Below are 18,127 nucleotides of genomic sequence, written 5' to 3'. Positions count from 1 at the left end.
ATGCTATGGCCGTAGACATGTTCCATCTCAACGCTCGCCTCTTGAAGGTCCAAGGGTACATTACCCGTCTGTGAGCTACTGTGGGGAAGATTGACAAAGAGTTGTGGCATGAAGACACTTTCCATACTGATCTGGAAGGTGTGATGAGCCGCGTGGGTCAGATTCCCGACAAAGTGCAGGCATGGAATAAGTCTGTTGCGTGATGTGGAGCCGATGTGGTCCTTTCACTCGTTAGAGTCCATTGTAAGGAAGCAAGAGAAGACAAACTGAAGGCACTCGAGGTGGCGAATACGAAGAAGCTCCAGTTTGGAGATTTTATGGAGACCTTCATTAGCGCGGCGACTCGCATTGCTGATGAGATCGACCTTAATACCTTCGTTGAGCCTGCAAGTCCTGGTGATCCTTGAGATGAAACTATGATCGCTGGCAAACTTTAATTCGCCTCGGTATGCCGAGTGTTACTGTATCGTTAGAACTTCGTTCGGGTGTGGAACCCGAGTACTTTCCGTCTGTGTGGATGACTTCAACCATGCTGGATTCCTTTGAATTTATCTGCATTTGGAGTTTGTTTGATTTTTGAATGTTCTCGAGTGAATAGCTTGCTATTCATTTGGAAAAGTTTTTAATTTAGGTGATTGAATCGCGGCTAAGCCCCCGAGTGAAAGGATTGTCCTTCACTTGGAGAAATTTCTATACTTAGGTGAAGATTGATTCACAGCTAAGCATCCGAGTGAATGAGTTGTTATTCACTCGGAATGATTTTTAACTTAGGCGAAAACATGTTCGCAGCTAAGCCCCCCGAGTGAGAGGATTGCTCTCCACTCGGAGTAGTTTCTATACTTAGGCGAATACTGGTTCGCAGCTAAGCATCGGAGTGAATAGTTTGTTATTCACTCAGAAGTTTTTTTTATCTTAGGCGAAACATGTTCGCAGCTAAGCCCCCGAGTGAGAGGATTGCTCTTCACTCGGATTAGTTTCTATACTTAGGTGAAAACATGTTCGCAGCTAAGCCCCCAAGTGAGAGGATTGCTCTTCACTCGGAGTAGTTTCTATACTTAGGCGAAAACATGTTCGCAACTAAGCCCCTGAGTGAGAGGATTGCTCTTCACTCGGAGTAGTTTCCATACTTAGGCAAAACATGTTCGCAGCTAATCCCCCGAGTGAGAGGATTGCTCTTCACTCGGAGTAGTTTCTATACTTAGGTGAAAACATGTTCGCAGCTAAGCCCCCGAGTGAGAGGATTGCTCTTCATTCGGAGTAGTTTCTATACTTATGCGAAGACTGGTTCATAGCTAAGCATCCGAGTGAATAGTTTTTTATTCACCCGGAAGGTTTTTTTTAACTTAGGCGAAACATGTTCGCATCTAAGCCCCTGAGTGAGAGGATTTCTCTTCACTCAGAGTAGTTTCTATACTTAGGCGAAAACATGTTCGCAGCTAAGCCCTCGAGTGAGAGGATTTCTCTTCACTCGGAGTAGTTTCTATACTTAGGCGAAGACTGGTTCGCAGCTACGCATCCGAGTGAATACTTTGTTATTCACTTGGAAGGTTTTTTTTTACTTAGGCGAAACATGTTTGCAACTGAGCCCTCGAGTGAGAGGATTGCTCTTCACTCGGAGTAGTTTCTATACTTAGGCGAAGACTGGTTCGCAGCTAATCATCCGAGTGAATAGTTTGTTATTCACTCGGAAGGTTTTTTTAACTTAGGCGAAACATGTTCGCAGCTAAGCCCCCCCGAGTGAGAGGATTTCTGTTCACTCGGAGTATGTTTTGGGTGAGAAACTGTTCGATCGAAATCGACACTAATTGAAGAAATTATGACTAAAACGAGCCACATTGTTCAATAAACTCTCTCATTACATCAATCCAACTGGTTGTCAAGCATAAAAACGTCGGAGCAAGTCTGCATTCCAAGCTCGGGGTTCGTCGGCTCTCTTCTTGAGGTTGTAGAGGTGGTAAGGTCCATTGTTCAGTACCTTGGTGACAACGAATGGTCCTTCCCACGTAGGGACTAGCTTATGAGGTCTCTGTTGATCCACTCGTAGCACCAGATCGCCTTCGTGGAATGCCCGACTCCTGAAATGTCTTGCATGGAAGCGACGAAGATCCTATTGATATATAGTCGACCGAATTAAGGCCATCTCACGCTCTTCCTCCAAGAGATCCACTCTGTCTTGCCGCACCTGTTCATCTTCAGCCTCCGAGTACAAATCCACATGGGGAGAATTATGAAGGATATCACTCGGGAGGACAACTTCAGCTCCATACACCAAGAAGAAGGGTGTGCGTCCAGTCGACCGGTTAGGGGTTGTTGTCAAACCCCACAAAACAGATGGCAGTTCAGTTACCCAGGCTCCAGCTGCATGCTCCAAGTCCCGCGTGAGTCGCTGTTTCAGCCCTTGAAGGATAAGGCTATTTGCCCGCTCACCTTGTCCATTGGTTTGGGGGTGTGCGAAGGACGCATAATCCACCTGAGTGCCTTGAGCAGAGCTAAAGTGCTTGAACTCTTCTGAATCGAAGTTGGAGCCATTGTCTATTATGATGTTGTGAGGAACTACGTACCGAAATGTTATATCTCTCATGAACTTGATGGTGGTGTGCAAGTCTAACTTGTTTATTGGCATGGCTTCAATCCATTTATTAAACTTGTCGACTGCAACAAGCAAGTGTGTAAATCCACTCTGACCTGTTCGGAAGGGCCCGACCATATCCAAACCCCAGACAGCAAAATGGCTAGACGACCGGGATAGTCTTCAAGGCAAACGCAGGCTTGTGAGACAGGTTAGCATAGAATTGGCAACCTTCGCAGTGATCGACGATATCTTTGGCCATCTCATTGGCGCGCGGCCAGAAGAATCTAGCTCGGTATGCTTTGGCAACAATGGTCCGGGAGGACGCATGATGTCCACAGGTCCCCGAGTGGATTTCTTCCAGGATCAGTTGGCCCTCCTCGGGAGAGATGCATTGTTGAGCTACGCCGGTAACACTTTCTCTGTATAGCTGATTGCCCATCACAGTAAAAGCCTTCGATCTGCGAACGATCTGCTTAGCTTCAACTTCATCTTCAGGGAGTTCTCTTCTCAGGATGTATGCAATGTATGATACTATCCACTCGGGCGTGATCACTAAGATTTCCATAACTAGATCAACCACTGCTGGGACATCAATCTCAGTCGGATTGGAGGTGCTCACCGACTGTGGGGGCTCTTCATTGAAAGGATCCACTTGCACCGAAGGAGTATGCAAATGCTCTAGGAACACATTGACGGGGACAGGTTTCCGAGTGGATACAATCTTGGCCAGTTCATCAACAGCTTGGTTTTTCAGTTGGGGAAAATGGTGGAGCTCCAGACCTTCAAACTTCTTTTCAAGCTTCCTTACTACATTGCAGTATCCAGTCATGGCGTGGTTCCTGACATCCCATTCCTTCATCACCTAATTGACCACCAAATCTGAGTCGCCGTATACCATTAGGTGTCGGACGCCTAGTGAGATGACCATACACAACCCGTAGAGGAGGGCTTCATATTCAGCCTCATTGTTGGAGGAATCGAAATGAATCTAGAGGACATAATTAAGCTTGTCACCTTTTGGAGACACTAATACCACACCAGCACGGGACCCATTTAACATTTTGGAGCCATCGAAGAACATAGTCCAGTGTGCCGAGTGAATCTGAGCTGGCTGCTGTTGTTCCACCCACTTGGCCATGAAATCAGCAAGGGCCTGAGACTTGATAGCTTTCTTTGCCTCAAATTTGATGTCAAAATATAACAGCTCAATGGCCCATTTAGACACTCGACCCGATGCATCTCGATTGTGAAGAATCTCTGATAGTGGAGCATTGCTTACGACTGATATAGAATGATCTTGAAAGTAATGCGCCACCTTCTTCGCTCACAAGTATATTTTATAAAGGAGCTTCTGGTAATGGGGATACCTTTGCTTCGAAGGGGTCAATACGTCAGAAATGTAATAGACTAGGCGCTGGACCTTCTAGGCTTTGGCTTCTTCTCTTTCAACGGTCAGAACCGTGCTGATGACTTGGTTGGTAGCTGCGATGTATAAGAGTAGTGGTTCTTTGTTGTGCGGAGCAGCAAGCACTAGTTGGGTGGAAAACAGGGCTTTGAGCTCGACAAACGTTGCTTCTCTGCCTCGTCATTCCACTCAAACACATCAGATTTTTTCATCAGTCGGTATAAAGGCAATGTCTTCTTACCGAGACGAGAGATGAACCGACTCAATGCTACCACACAACCTGTGAGCCTCTGGACGTCGTGCACCCGCACATGGCTTTGCATCCGGACGATCCCGCCGATCTTCTCGGGTTAACATCGATCCCACGTTCGATAACGAGGAAACCGAGTAACTTGCCGCCAGGGACTCCTAAAGTGCACTTAGCTAGGTTTAGCTTGATGTCATACTTCCTTAGGTTGGAGAATATCTCTGCTAGGTCAATCAACAGGTCAGAACCTTTGCGTGACTTGACCACAATATCATCCATGTATGCTTCAACGTTCCGACTGATCTAATCAAGCAGGCACTTCTGGATCATACACATGAAAGTTGCATCGGCATTCTTCACACCAAAAGGCATGGTGATATAACAAAAACATCCAAATGGGGCGATGAATGCCGTTTTTATTTCGTCTCGACCAAACAGACGGATGTGATGGTAGCCAGAATAGGCATCAAGAAAAGATAAACGCTCACACCCCACAGTCGAATCGACAATTGGATCAATGTGGGGGAGTGGAAAGTGATCTTTCGAGTAGACCTTATTAATGTTCTTGAAGTCGATAATCATACGAAGGAATTTTTCCTTCTTGGGGACCATGACGACATTCACGAGCCACACGGAGTGGTAGACCTCGCGAATGAACTTTGCCTCCAAGAGTCGTGCCACCTCTTCGCCGATTGCCTTTCTATTTTCTATTGCGGACCGTCGCAAGTGCTCCTTGACAGGCCTTGCCTTCGGGTCCACTCTCAATCGATGCTCAGCTAGCTCCCTGGGTACACCTCGCATGTCAGCAAGCTTCCATGCAAAGACGTCCCAGTTCTCACGGAGGAACTGGATGAGCTCGACTTCCTATTTCTTGTCGAGTGTTGTGGATATGTTGGTCGGAGCAGCATTGGGATCTGTCGGGTGGATACTCACTGGCTTTACTTCACCTACCGGTTGGAAAGCAGACTCAGAAGCAGGCTTCTTGGAGCGCATCAGGTCGGCAGGATCAACATTCTTCCGATATTCCTCGAGTTCAATCACAACCATCTGTTGATCAACAATTTTAGAGCCTTGTTGCAAGCACTCTTCGGCTCTATGTCAATTGCCTGTGACTTTAATGACTCCCTTGGGTCCTCGCATCTTCATCTTCAAATACATGTAACATGGTCAGGCCATGAAATGAGCATAGGCCGGACCGCCAAGGATGGCATGGTATGCACTCTGGAAATATACCACCTCAAATGTCAACTTCTCTCTGCGAAAGTTCTTGTCGGAGCCAAAAACGACGTCCAAAGCAATCTGGCCGAGTGACTTGGCCTTCTTTCCGGGAATGACTCCATGGAACTGCATTGTGCTCTCGCTGAGTCGGGACATCGAAATGCCCATCCCCTTAAGAGTTTCTGCATATAAAATATTCAGCCCGCTCCCTCCATCCACTAGGACCTTGCGAAGCCGAACACCCTCCACAATTGGGTCGACCACCAGAGCATGTCGACCAGGGGTAGTGACAAGAGCTGGGTGATCCGACTGATCGAATGTTATGGGCGTCTGCGACCACTTGAGGTATGTGGGGGTGGAGGGCATAGCCATATTGACTTATCTGTGGATGACCTTCAATCGACTCCTGCTCTCTACGTCAGCAAAAATCATCAAGGTTGCTTGAACCTTTGGGAAATCATCTTTCTCTTCGTCGTTATCCTTTTCAGGATCCTTTTCACTCGACTGATCCTCTTTAAATTGTTGGATCAATAGTCTGCATTGATGAGTGGTGTGATTAGGCAATATCAGGTTGTCGTCTTCATCTTTTTTCGTGTGAACTACACACGGCTGATCCAGAACATCCGACTGACCTTTGGACTTCTTGGGGGGAAACTGTCCTTTGGACTTTCCCTTGTATTTTCCTTGTGCCGCTAGGGCGGCTGTTTCTGCTGGAGTGGAACCATCAGCCTTGCGCTTCTGCTTCTGATTGGAATTTCCGTCGACATCGTTGTCGACTGCTTTCCCTTTACCGCTGCAGATGCAGTCTTCTTCTTCGTCGTTGGCGTATCGGGCACCAATCTCCATCATCTTGCTCATGGACATGTCTCGTGTACGATCAAACTTCAAGTACAACTCCCTGTATCTGACGCCAGCTTTGAAGGTACAGACTGCCTGGTGCTCAGAAACATTCTCCACCGTGTGATGAAGGGTGGTCCACCGCTGAATGTAATCTCTCAAAGACTCATTTGATTTCTGCACACAAAGCTGTAGCTCAGACAGACCGGTCGGGCGATTGCATGTGCCTTTGAATGTCTTGGTGAACACTCGGGCGAGATCTTCCCACCAGTAGATGCTAGAAGGAGCCCACTGATTCAACCACTCCCTGGCCGAACCATCCAACATCAGAGGCAAATGCTTCATGGTGACGCTGTCATTGCCTCCGCCAATGTGCACAGCCACTCGGTAGTCGTCAAGCCATGTTTCAGGCTTGGATTCTCCTGTGAACTTGCTAATTCCAGCCGCCAATCTGAAGTTGGGGGGAATACCAGCAGAACGGATTGCTCTGCTGAAGCACTCGGGACCAGAAACGGAAGTACCACTTCCACTCGGATGATCTCTGTCGAAACCATCTTTGTGAGCGCTGACCCTGTCAACCCTTTTCTGCACGAGTACATTTCTCACATCAAATCCTGGATTCCCTCATCACCGAACGGGAGCCGGTCATAGTAGTGTCAGGACACATACGTACCGCTCCTCGCAGGAGAATGCACCTGACGACGCTCATCATGGTGATAACAAGGAGGGAACTGGTTCGGTGTCACGCCCAAGATGCGACCCTATCCTCAATTTGGCACGAAGGCCTCGTCAGGGATAGAAGTGCATCTCGTCGTGTCGCAAGAATGGATATCGTTACAACTACATGTACTCAAAAGGAGAGATATATATAGAATTGGCTTACACTCACCACAAGCTACATAAGAGTCACATCAGTACATTACATAATCATCAAGAGTAAGAGCAGGGTCCGACTACGGACGAAAACAAACGAGAAAATAAGAACGACATCCATCCTTGCTATCCCAGGCTGCCGGCCTGGAAACCGTCCTAGATCGATGAAGAAGAAGAAGAAGAAGGAGCAACTCTAAATAAACAATCAACGCGCTCGCGTCAAGTAACCTTTACCTGTACCTGCAACTAGTGTTGTAGTAATCTGTGAGCCACAGGGGACTCAGCAATCTCATTTCCAAAGGTATCAAGCCTAGCAAAGCTTAATGGGTGAGGTAAGGTTAAGTGGTGAGGTTGCAGCAGCGGCTAAGCAAAACATATGGTGGCTAACTTACGAGTACAAGAATATAGAGAGGGAAGATCTACGCATAACGAACGTGAACTACTGATGATCACATGAATGATCCTGAACACCTACCTACGTCAGACATAACCCCACCGTGTCCTCGATCGGAGAAGGGACTCACGAAAGAGACAGTCACGGTTACACACACAGTTGGCATGTTTTAATTAAGTTAACTTCAAGTTATCTAGAACCAGTGTTAAACAAAGTTTCCACGTTGCCACATAACCGTGGGCACGACTTTCCGAAAAGATTAAACCCTGCAGGGGTGCTCCAACTAGTCCATCACAAATTACCACAAGCCGCATAGAAATCCTCAATCACGAAGCTCGCGATCTCATCGGATTCCCTAGTGGAAAACCTCAACTCTGAGATTACCCAAAGCATCACCGGAATCCCGATGCACAAGATATCTTGTCAAAGGTAAAACTAATCCAGCAAGGCCGCCCGACGTGTCGACGATCCCGATAGGAGCAGCGTATCTCGTTCTCAGGACACGACGGATGGAAAAGCCTACAGGTACCAAACCTCGAGTTGCCTCGTGGTGGCCCCGTAGTCTGTCCTTTTGGGACCAACACCATCACCACTGCCCCCCTGTTTATGTAAAATTACTCCTCGGGTTCCTGACACCCTATGCATTTCAATATTAACAAAATTATTATGTTGGGCAAATGTAGAACCAATGTTGGGCCTTGCCGGACCAGCTTTAATCTAAAACGAATTATCATGGGGGTCCCCATAACAACCCCGATCGTGTTAGGAGCGCTCAAATATGGAACATAACACCGGTAGCCGAAACTAAGGGGGCAAAGGTGGAACAGAACACCAAGCTAGAAAGGCCGAGCCTTCCACCTTTTACCAAGTATATAGGTGCATTAAATTAAATAGCATTTAAATATGGTGATATAACAAGGAACCCATGCTTTCGCATGGAAGCATCTGCACCTGCACCTACCAACGCTATCAACAGGGTTAAGCAAGCGGTAACATAGCCAATCAGTGGTTTGCTAGGTTGAACATGTTGAAGGTTTTCATGGCATTGTTGAGAGGCTGATATTTAACAGGTGGTAGGCAGCGAGACATAATCGATAGAAGCGATAAAACTAGCATGGCAATGATAGTAATGGTATCTGGGGAAATGGTCATCTTGCCTGAGATCCCGCTTGGAAAAAGAATGCCCCCGTGAAGCAGACGAACCGACGTAGTCGAACGGGACCTCACAATCCGGCACACTGCGGAACTCTAACGAGACGAAGCAAACCGGAAACACAAATCAACACACGGAATTCACCACACAAAAGCAACGACGGCTACGAGCACTTCAAAACATACAACCAGCAAGAGAAAACGAAACTACACAAGATTCTAAGCAAGTTTCATATAGGACACGATCAAATCGGAGCTACGGATCAACAACTACGAGCAAAACAAGAAATCACTACAATCTGCCAAAATCAGCCACATAGCATTTTTTACGCCCCACAACTACGGGCTACACAACTTCGATAAACACAAGCAAGGTACGACACGGAAGAGGGCAAGAAGCACTACTACAAACAACTAACAACAACTAGCATGGCATCATGGATCACTAGGGAAGGAAGACACAAAATGGCATCCCACTCACTATTTCAAACTTAGTGAAAATTACACCTCATGAAAGTGCAGTTTTCGATCTGAAGCCATATTGATAGCAGCAAAACCTAGAGCTACAAGACTCCAAATGGCATGAAAATTTACAGCATGCTAGAGAAACACAGGGGGTACAACTAACTCCATTGGACCAACCTCAAAAGAGCTACAGATCACAAGATGGAAGCAAGACAAGACAACAACAAAATACAACAGATGCCAGACTTAGAAATATTTCAGCTCCTCCAAAACAGCACTATTTCTAGCAACATGAGGGCAATCAAACCACATCTAAACATGCATTTCTATTGCAACTAAAAATACCAGGGGCTAGTCTAAACACCCAAGAACAACTCCCTAGTTGACAACTCCGTCACACGACGCACGGAATAAATCCTACGAATTAAACAAAAGGGCATCACGGCAAAATATCGCGCGAACTATCTTACTCAAAAGCTAAAACAAATTGCGTAGAAAAATCCCCCGGAAACATATAAAATATATGGGGATGCACAACAATATCATGCCACACGAAAATGCGGGAAAAATACCTATACATTGGAAAAATAAACTACCGGCAATCCCTACACGCAAAAATAAGAGTGACCGCTTTAAAATACACGAAAAATAGTTCCTAAAACATAGGCATTTCTAATACGGCATTCGGGCTATACGAACACGCGCGGAAAAATAATACTGGCTATATTCTATTTGGACAGCACACTAATCTATGCATTCGGCACGCAAGACTACATCAAACAACTATGCAAGTTGTAAATTCGTGATCTATGCGAAAAGTTACACAAGATACATATGCTACACGTCGGGATCCGACACACGAGTTGGAAACTACGGATGTTTAAATTTTTACCTATTTTTCTAGAATTTAATATATTTCGAAAATCCCTAAAAAGGAAAAAAAGTACTACTACTACACAAGGGGGGGGGGGAGAGGCTCACCTCGGTGGGCCGACCTGGAGCTGCTGAGGGAGAGGTGGCCGATCTGGGCCGGCTCGGGGGAAGGGTCAACGGCCCACGCGGGCGAGGCCCAGGCGCAGGAGCGCTGGCGGACGGGAGGCCGGTCAACGGCGCGGGGCGAGCGGCACCTCCAGGCTCTCCCGATACCGTTGGATCGAGGAGCACGCCGGCGGCGGTTCTCGGCCGGAGGGGTTGCAGGAGGCCGGGAAACTACGGGGGGGGGGACCGGATCTGGCCGGACCGTTGCGGATCCAAGGCGCGGGAGCCTCCCGGCGGCCGGCGATGAGGACAGAGAGGAGCACGGCCTCCGGCGACGAAGGTGGGCATGGCGGCACAGCAGAAGCAAGGGGCGGCGGCCGACGGGGAAGGCGCGGGCCCGAGGGTAGCGGGGCTCCAGCCGGCGACGGGATAGGGCGCGGCGCTAGGGGCGGCCTGGTCTGCGGTGGCGCACAGGCCAGGGCAGGCGGCGGCGGTTGCCTCGGGCCGGATCGGGCAGGCTGTGCGAGGCGGCGGCGACGCGATGGGCTCGGCCAGGCCCGATCTGGGCCTGGCGGGCCCGCGGGAGGAGGGGAGGAGAGAGGCTGCGAGGTGGGAGGAGAGAGCGTGGAGAGGTGGGGCTGGCGGTTGGGCACGGAAAACGAGGGAGAGAGAGGGTTGTTGTCTAATTAGTAAGGGCTACCTTCCTTTTATAGCCGGGGTAGCTAGGGTTTGGGTTTTTCCACCCCGATTTCGACCACACGATCGCAATTGAATGGTCACGGACGCGGGAGGGTCAAGGTGGCTGTGCATAGTGGCTAGGCGGATGTGAGAGGGAAACGGTGTGGCGCGGCAACGTGATTTACAATACCGAAAAATGTCCGACAATAGACCGGATACGGTGCCGCTACGGTCGACCGTTCGGGTACCAGACGGACTCCGATTGCGACGAAACTTGACAAGCGGCCTACCAATATAAAAATACCACCGCACGTCAAATCTCACCCCGATCAGAGAAAGGTTTACGCACATTTTAAAACCGGGTTTTGACGATGCCGCGGGCGCGTGCGAGTGCGGTCGGGCTCAGAAAGGACAACGACGTGAACCGGCAACGAACAACGGATACAAGTTTTGAGAACGGGCGGCAACGGAGACGCCGATGCAATGCAGATGATGCGCATGATGCGATGATGATGCGACAAATAAAAAATAGACACACGACGAAAACGGAAAGAGAGGGGAATCTTCGGGAACGTCGGCATCGGGCTGTCACAACTCTCCTACACTACAAGAGGATCTCGCCCCGAGATCCAAGAATGAAAGGGGAGAGGATGAGAAAGCAAGAGGTAAAAATTTAATTGCTTCTTTGACAAACGAGTGAAAACAATGATCCTTGAAGGTTGCAAAGCGATGAGGAATGATATGAGAAAGAAGCAAGAATTCACGAAAAATTTCGGCAGCACTTCGGTAGTAAAATGGGACAAAAAAATCGATAAGATGGAAGAAATAGACAATATTCATAACAAAAAGTAAATAGAACAAGGGAACACCACTATCTTGATAGAACAACAAGATTGACCCAAAAGAGCAATATCACAAAGCCTCCGAAACAATAGAATAGGAACTAGCTCATACGGAAGAAGAGAATGAAGAGAGAATGACAACTACTATCACGATCGAATTGAAGAGCCTCCGGATAGAAGAATAGACGGAGTAGTTGGAAAACCAACAACGAAAAGAACAAGATAGTAGTGGGCTTATGAAAATCATCTCAACAAATATGAGGTGACAACCACCCACTAAAAGAAACAAGGATAGTTGAAAGCAAAAACAAGAAAACTTCATACAACAAGAGGGTACATTGAGAACTAGGATTAATGGGAAGCACCATGATAGCAACAATCCATAGGAAAAGCTTTAGGTGAATCCAAACCAAGATAGCTCAATGAAGAAATCATGGGTTGAAATATCTCATGACCATAGAATTGGTGGGTTTAATTATCTCATTCTTGAAAGGAAAACTCTTCGAGGCTCCTACACTAACAAGAATGCTATAATACCACCTCAAAGGATAAAGAAAGAAAAATTGCACATATAAATGCAAGAGAAAGGATAGTTGAGGTTCTCCAACAAGGATCTTGAAGAACACTTGAGAATGAATCACATCCTTGAAGAACCACCATGACGAGCCTCCGTATCCAAAAGGATGATGCAACGATATGAAGGTAGAAAAGAATAAGATTATGACCTTGCCAGGATTTAGATGAAGTCTCACAAAGAGATACTGAAAGACTTGGAACTCCGGAAAATAAATATAGGCACTTGAGAAAAGAATTGATATCATGAGCCGCTCCGTAAGAAGAATTCGAATCACTTGAACAAGAATAAGAATTAAGTTATGCTCATCCTTCATCAAATTAAATTGATGACAAGCAACGGATCTAGCGTACAACTTATTACTCTAGAAATGATTGAGGAGATATATGAGCACAAACTAGACGAAGTCTTGAAGGAGACACCGGTAAGAATTCACAAATACATGGGAACACCACGAATTAATGGAGATACAAGAGAATGAAGAGATCTTGAGCCACCTAACATAAAACTTGAATAAGGCACCGGAATAATCGAGAGACGAACGAAGAGACAACAATTGAGAAGAATCGAGGATGAAAGCTGAAAGCTGAGAACGAAGAATCTTCTAAAATGATGGCCTTCGAAGGATCGAGAGTGAAAAAAAAAACAACTCAGAAAAGCACCGGATAGCACGAAGGGGATACTCACGATACAAACAATTCCAGATAATGCCACCAAGCTGAAATGATGAATCTGCAAGAGAATGAACCAAGATTCGAGAGAAACACTCCTTCGGATTGCTAGCTGAGAATGATGATGAGAACAACACCAAGAATACTGAGACACTCCGGAATCATGAAGAATGAAAGGTTCAGCCAAATATGAGAATTAATTCAAATAGGCCTTGGATAAGGAATATGACTGATGAAATTCATACTTACGTCATAGTTGAAAATAATTAGAGATCTCTGGAAAAGATTAGAAGCGCCAGGAAAGATCCTGGGAAATAACCTGTGGGTTATGGGCCCACTCAAAGAAACCACCGTTGGAAAAGATTGCTTGGAAGAGAGATATTGCACCAGTATGAAGAGAACTAGATGAGGTTGAGAACCTCGAAATAATTAAAGAATTGAGAACAAGAATTCTGATATAACTTCAACGCTCCGGATAGAATAGAGAGAAACGACAACAAGAAGATAGAGTGATAAAAATTTCCAACACAAGAAAGAATTACAAGGATGAAAAGGATATGATGACACGGACAACTGAATTAAATTCACCGGAAAAGATAACAAGATTGAATAAAGATGAACACGAAGCTCATGAGAATCTTCACAATGAATCACAGGATAGGACATGGACGAAAAGATAGCGGAAGCATCACTAAAATGGAATGCACTTGGATGAAATCCAAACACTGAAGAAAAAGGGCGGGAGGGCGGGGAAAAACAAAGACAACTTGGGACAGATGAGATGAACTCCGGATGAAATGAGAGAACGATCTTGCAAAATTAGAGAGAATAGAATACACTTGAAGAGAGCACACCGGTTGGAAAAGAATTAACATGACAACTCCGGTTGATAAGAAATAACAAGAGAATTGATTTTAGCAAAAGAATTAGCATTCACATAAAAATATGCGAACACATATTAGGAAAGATCTGAATTCACCACTTGACATCGAAGCAACTGAATTACCATATTCCAACAAAACAACGGGTGAGGCTTGCAAATAGCCAGAACAAACTCATGAGAAAGATTTCGTCCGATATTTTCGTGGACAGGAATCCACTAGATGTCGAACCCCAACCTAACATCACGCATTTGTTGGAAGATTTTCCTATAAGCAACTACTTGAATTCCCACCTATGAATTCCCGAAATTTCTGGTCATGCAATCTGGTACACGGATACAAGGAGTAATAACACACAACTCCTATACTAACCCGTCACCTGTATCACATCCATCAACACACGACCAGGATCTCGGACCTTCATCTACAACAGACCCTCGTGATCACAACGATACAAAGTATGGCAGTACTCCCGAACAATCTGCACCAGTACTGGGGACATCGGGGTTACCTCGCCACTACTAGTATTGAAGCAATTACGAACATACTTCGTTCTGAGATACTAAGAAATCTGAATCATAATGATGTGCTCAAGAATCCCCTGGAGCTCAACTCCCCTGAAACTTAAAGCAGATAGGAGGCACCAAGACAGAACTCCGTCACATCGACATCATATAGATCGCAAGAATATCCGCGTGATCCTAAATTTTTTTTGAGTGGGAAGAGGAGTAGAGTAAATTATTACGTCAAGATTCCTCACCAGAGCATAGAAGAGGAGAAAAAAGAATCCTACTCTCCGATATATAACTAGACTCAAAGCAGTTTTTCACTAGACTCGACTCGGCCAAGTTCGATCAATCAAGGGGGCTCCTAGGTCGGTACTGCACTGATACCAACTTGTCATGCCCAAGATGCGACCCTATCCTCAATTTGGCACGAAGGCCTCGTCAGGGATAGAAGCGCATCTCGTCGTGTCGCAAGAATGGATATCGTTACAAGTACATGTACTGAAAAGGAGATATATATATATATATAATTGGCTTACACTCGCCACAAGCTACATCAGAGTCACATCATTACATTACATAATCATCAAGAGTAAGAGCAGGGTCTGACTACGGACGAAAACAAACGAGAAAATAAGAACGACGTCCATCCTTGCTATCCCAGGCTGCCGGTCTGGAACCCGTCCTAGATCGATGAAGAAGAAGAAGAAGGAGCAACTCCAAATAAACAATCAACGCGCTCGCGTCAAGTAATCTTTACCTGTACCTGCAACTGGTGTTGTAGTAATCTGTGAGCCACAGGGGACTCAGCAATCTCATTTCCAAAAGTATCAAGACTAGCAAAGCTTAATGGGTGAGGTAAGGTTAAGTGGTGAGGTTGCAGCAACGGCTAAGAAAAACATATGGTGGCTAACATACGAGTACAAGAATATAGAGAGGGAAGATCTACGCATAACGGACGTTAACTACTGATGATCACATGAATGATCCTGAACACCTACCTATGTCAGACATAACCCCACCGTGTCCTCGATCGGAGAAGGGACTCACGAAAGAGACATTCACGGTTACGCACACAGTTGGCATGTTTTAATTAAGTTAACTTCAAGTTATCTAGAACCACTGTTAAACAAAGTTTCCACGTTGCCACATAACCGCGGGCATGGCTTTCCGAAAAGATTAAACCCTGCAAGGGTGCTCCAACTAGTCCATCACAAATTACCACAAGCCGCATAGAAATCCTCAATCACGAAGCACAGGATCTCGCCGGATTCCCTAGTGGAAAACCTCGACTCTGAGATTACCCAAAGCATCATCGAAATCCCGATGCACAAGATATCTCGTCAAAGGTAAAACTAATCCAGCAAGGCCGCCCGGCGTGTCGACGATCCTGATAGGAGCCGCGTATCTCATTCTCAGGACACGACGGATGGAAAAGCCTACAGGTACCAAACCTCGAGTTGCCTCGTGGTGGCCCCGCAGTCTCTCCTTTTGGGACCAACACCATCAGCACTGGCCCCCCTGTTTATGTAAAATTACTGCTCGGGTTCATGACGCCCTATGCATTTCAATATTAACAAAATTATTATGTTGGGCAAATGTAGAACCAATGTTGGGCCTTGCCAGACCAGCTTTAATCTAAAACGAATTATCAAGGGGGTCCCCATAACAACCCCGATCGTGTTAGGAGCGCTCAAATATGGAACATAACACCGGTAGCCGAAACTAAGGGGGCAAAGGTGGAACAGAACACCAGGCTAGAAAGGTCGAGGCTTCCACCTTTTACCAAGTATATAGGTGCATTAAATTAAATAGCATTTAAATATGGTGATATAAAAGGAGCCCATGCTTTCGCATGGAAGCATCTGCACCTGCAACTAGCAACGCTATCAACAGGGTTAAGCAAGCGGTAACATAGCCAATCAATGGTTTGCTAGGTTGAACAGGTTGAAGGTTTTCATGGCATTGTTGAGAGGCTGATATTTAACAGGTGGTAGGCAACGAGACATAATCAATAGAAGCGATAAAACTAGCATGGCAATGATAGTAATGGTATATGGGGAAATGGTCATCTTGCCTGAGATCCCGCTTGGAAGAAGAATGCCTCCGTGAAACAGACGAACCGACATAGTCGAACATGCCCTCACAATCCGGCACGCTGCGGAACTCTAACGAGATGAAGCAAACCGGAAACACAAATCAACACACGGAATTCACCACACGAAGCACAACACATATGATGCATGAGCAGATGAATACATCCAAGTCACGTCATGACAATTCACACAATCAAACACTACACATTAAGTGAAGTTCAATATGCAACGAGTTGCATATTGACGAAACTCCACGTTAATTATTTAGTTCTATCCTGATTAGATACATAGCAATATTAATTGTGGTTAAACATGGCAAGAGGTGAAGCGCCATTAATCTAACTATCTAGGCATTTTAAATGAGGTCGGAAATGACATATAGCATCTCTGAAACGACCTCACATGTTAAATTACAATTCTGTCCAGATCTGAACTAATGCATTTAATTAGTTGTTAAAAAGCAAAACAAATAGGTTCACGTGATTCTACGCATCGAGACAAGCAACTTACACATAAAGAACATCTCCAACGGAGCTACGGTCCAAAAGTTACAAGCACCGCAAGATAAGATGGCAAGAATGCAATATGTGTGCAACGACGGCTACGAGCACTTCAAAACATACAACCAGCAAGAGAAAATGAAACTACACGAGATTATAAGCAAGTTCCATATAGGACACGATCAAATCGGAGCTACGGATCAACAACTACGAGCAAAACAAGAAATCACTACAATCTGCCAAAATCAGCCACATAGCATTTTCTACGCCCCACAACTACGGGCTACACAACTCCCATAAACACAAGCAAGGCACGACACGGATGAGGGCAAGAGGCACTACTACAAACAACTAACAACAACTAGCATGGCATCATGGATCACTAGGGAAGGAAGACACAAAATGGCATCCCACTCACTATTTCAGACTTAGTGAAAATTACACCTCATGAAAGTGCAGTTTTCGATCTGAAGCCATATTGACATCAGCAAAACCTATAGCTACAGGACTCCAAATGGCATGAAAATTTACAGCATGCTAGAGAAACACAAGGGGTACAACTAACTCCATTGGACCAACCTCAAAAGAGATACATATCACAAGATGCAAGCAAGACAAGACAACAACAAAATATAACAGATTCCAGACTTAGAAATATTTCAGCTCCTCCAAAACAGCACTATTTCTAGCAACTTGCGGGCAATCAAACCACATCTAAACGTGCATTTCTATTGCAACTAAAAATACCAGGGGCTAGTCTAAACACCCAAGAACAACTCCCTAGTTGACAACTCCGTCACACGACGCACGGAATAAATCCTACGAATTAAACAAAAGGGCATCACGGCAAAATATCGCGCGAACTATCTTACTCAAAAGCTAAAACAAATTGCACAAAAAAATCCCATGGATGTTTCTACCACGGAAACATATAAAGTATGTGGGGATGCACAACAATATCATGCCACACGAAAATGCGGGAAAAATACCTATACACGGGAAAATAAACTACCGGCAATCCCGACACGCAAAAATACGAGTGACCGCTTTAAAATACACGGAAAAATAGTTCCTAAAACATAGGCATTTCTAATACGGCATTCGGGCTATACGAACACGCGCGGAAAAATAATACGGGTTATATTCTATTTGGACAGCACACTAATCTATGCATTCGGCACGCAAGACTACATCAAACAACTATGCAAGTTGTAAATTCGTGATCTACGCGAAAAGTT

The sequence above is a fragment of the Hordeum vulgare genome, chromosome 5H (assembly GCF_904849725.1).
Source record: "Hordeum vulgare subsp. vulgare chromosome 5H, MorexV3_pseudomolecules_assembly, whole genome shotgun sequence".
NCBI classification, from domain to species: Eukaryota; Viridiplantae; Streptophyta; class Magnoliopsida; order Poales; family Poaceae; genus Hordeum; species Hordeum vulgare.
This window is presented reverse-complemented; position numbering follows the sequence as displayed.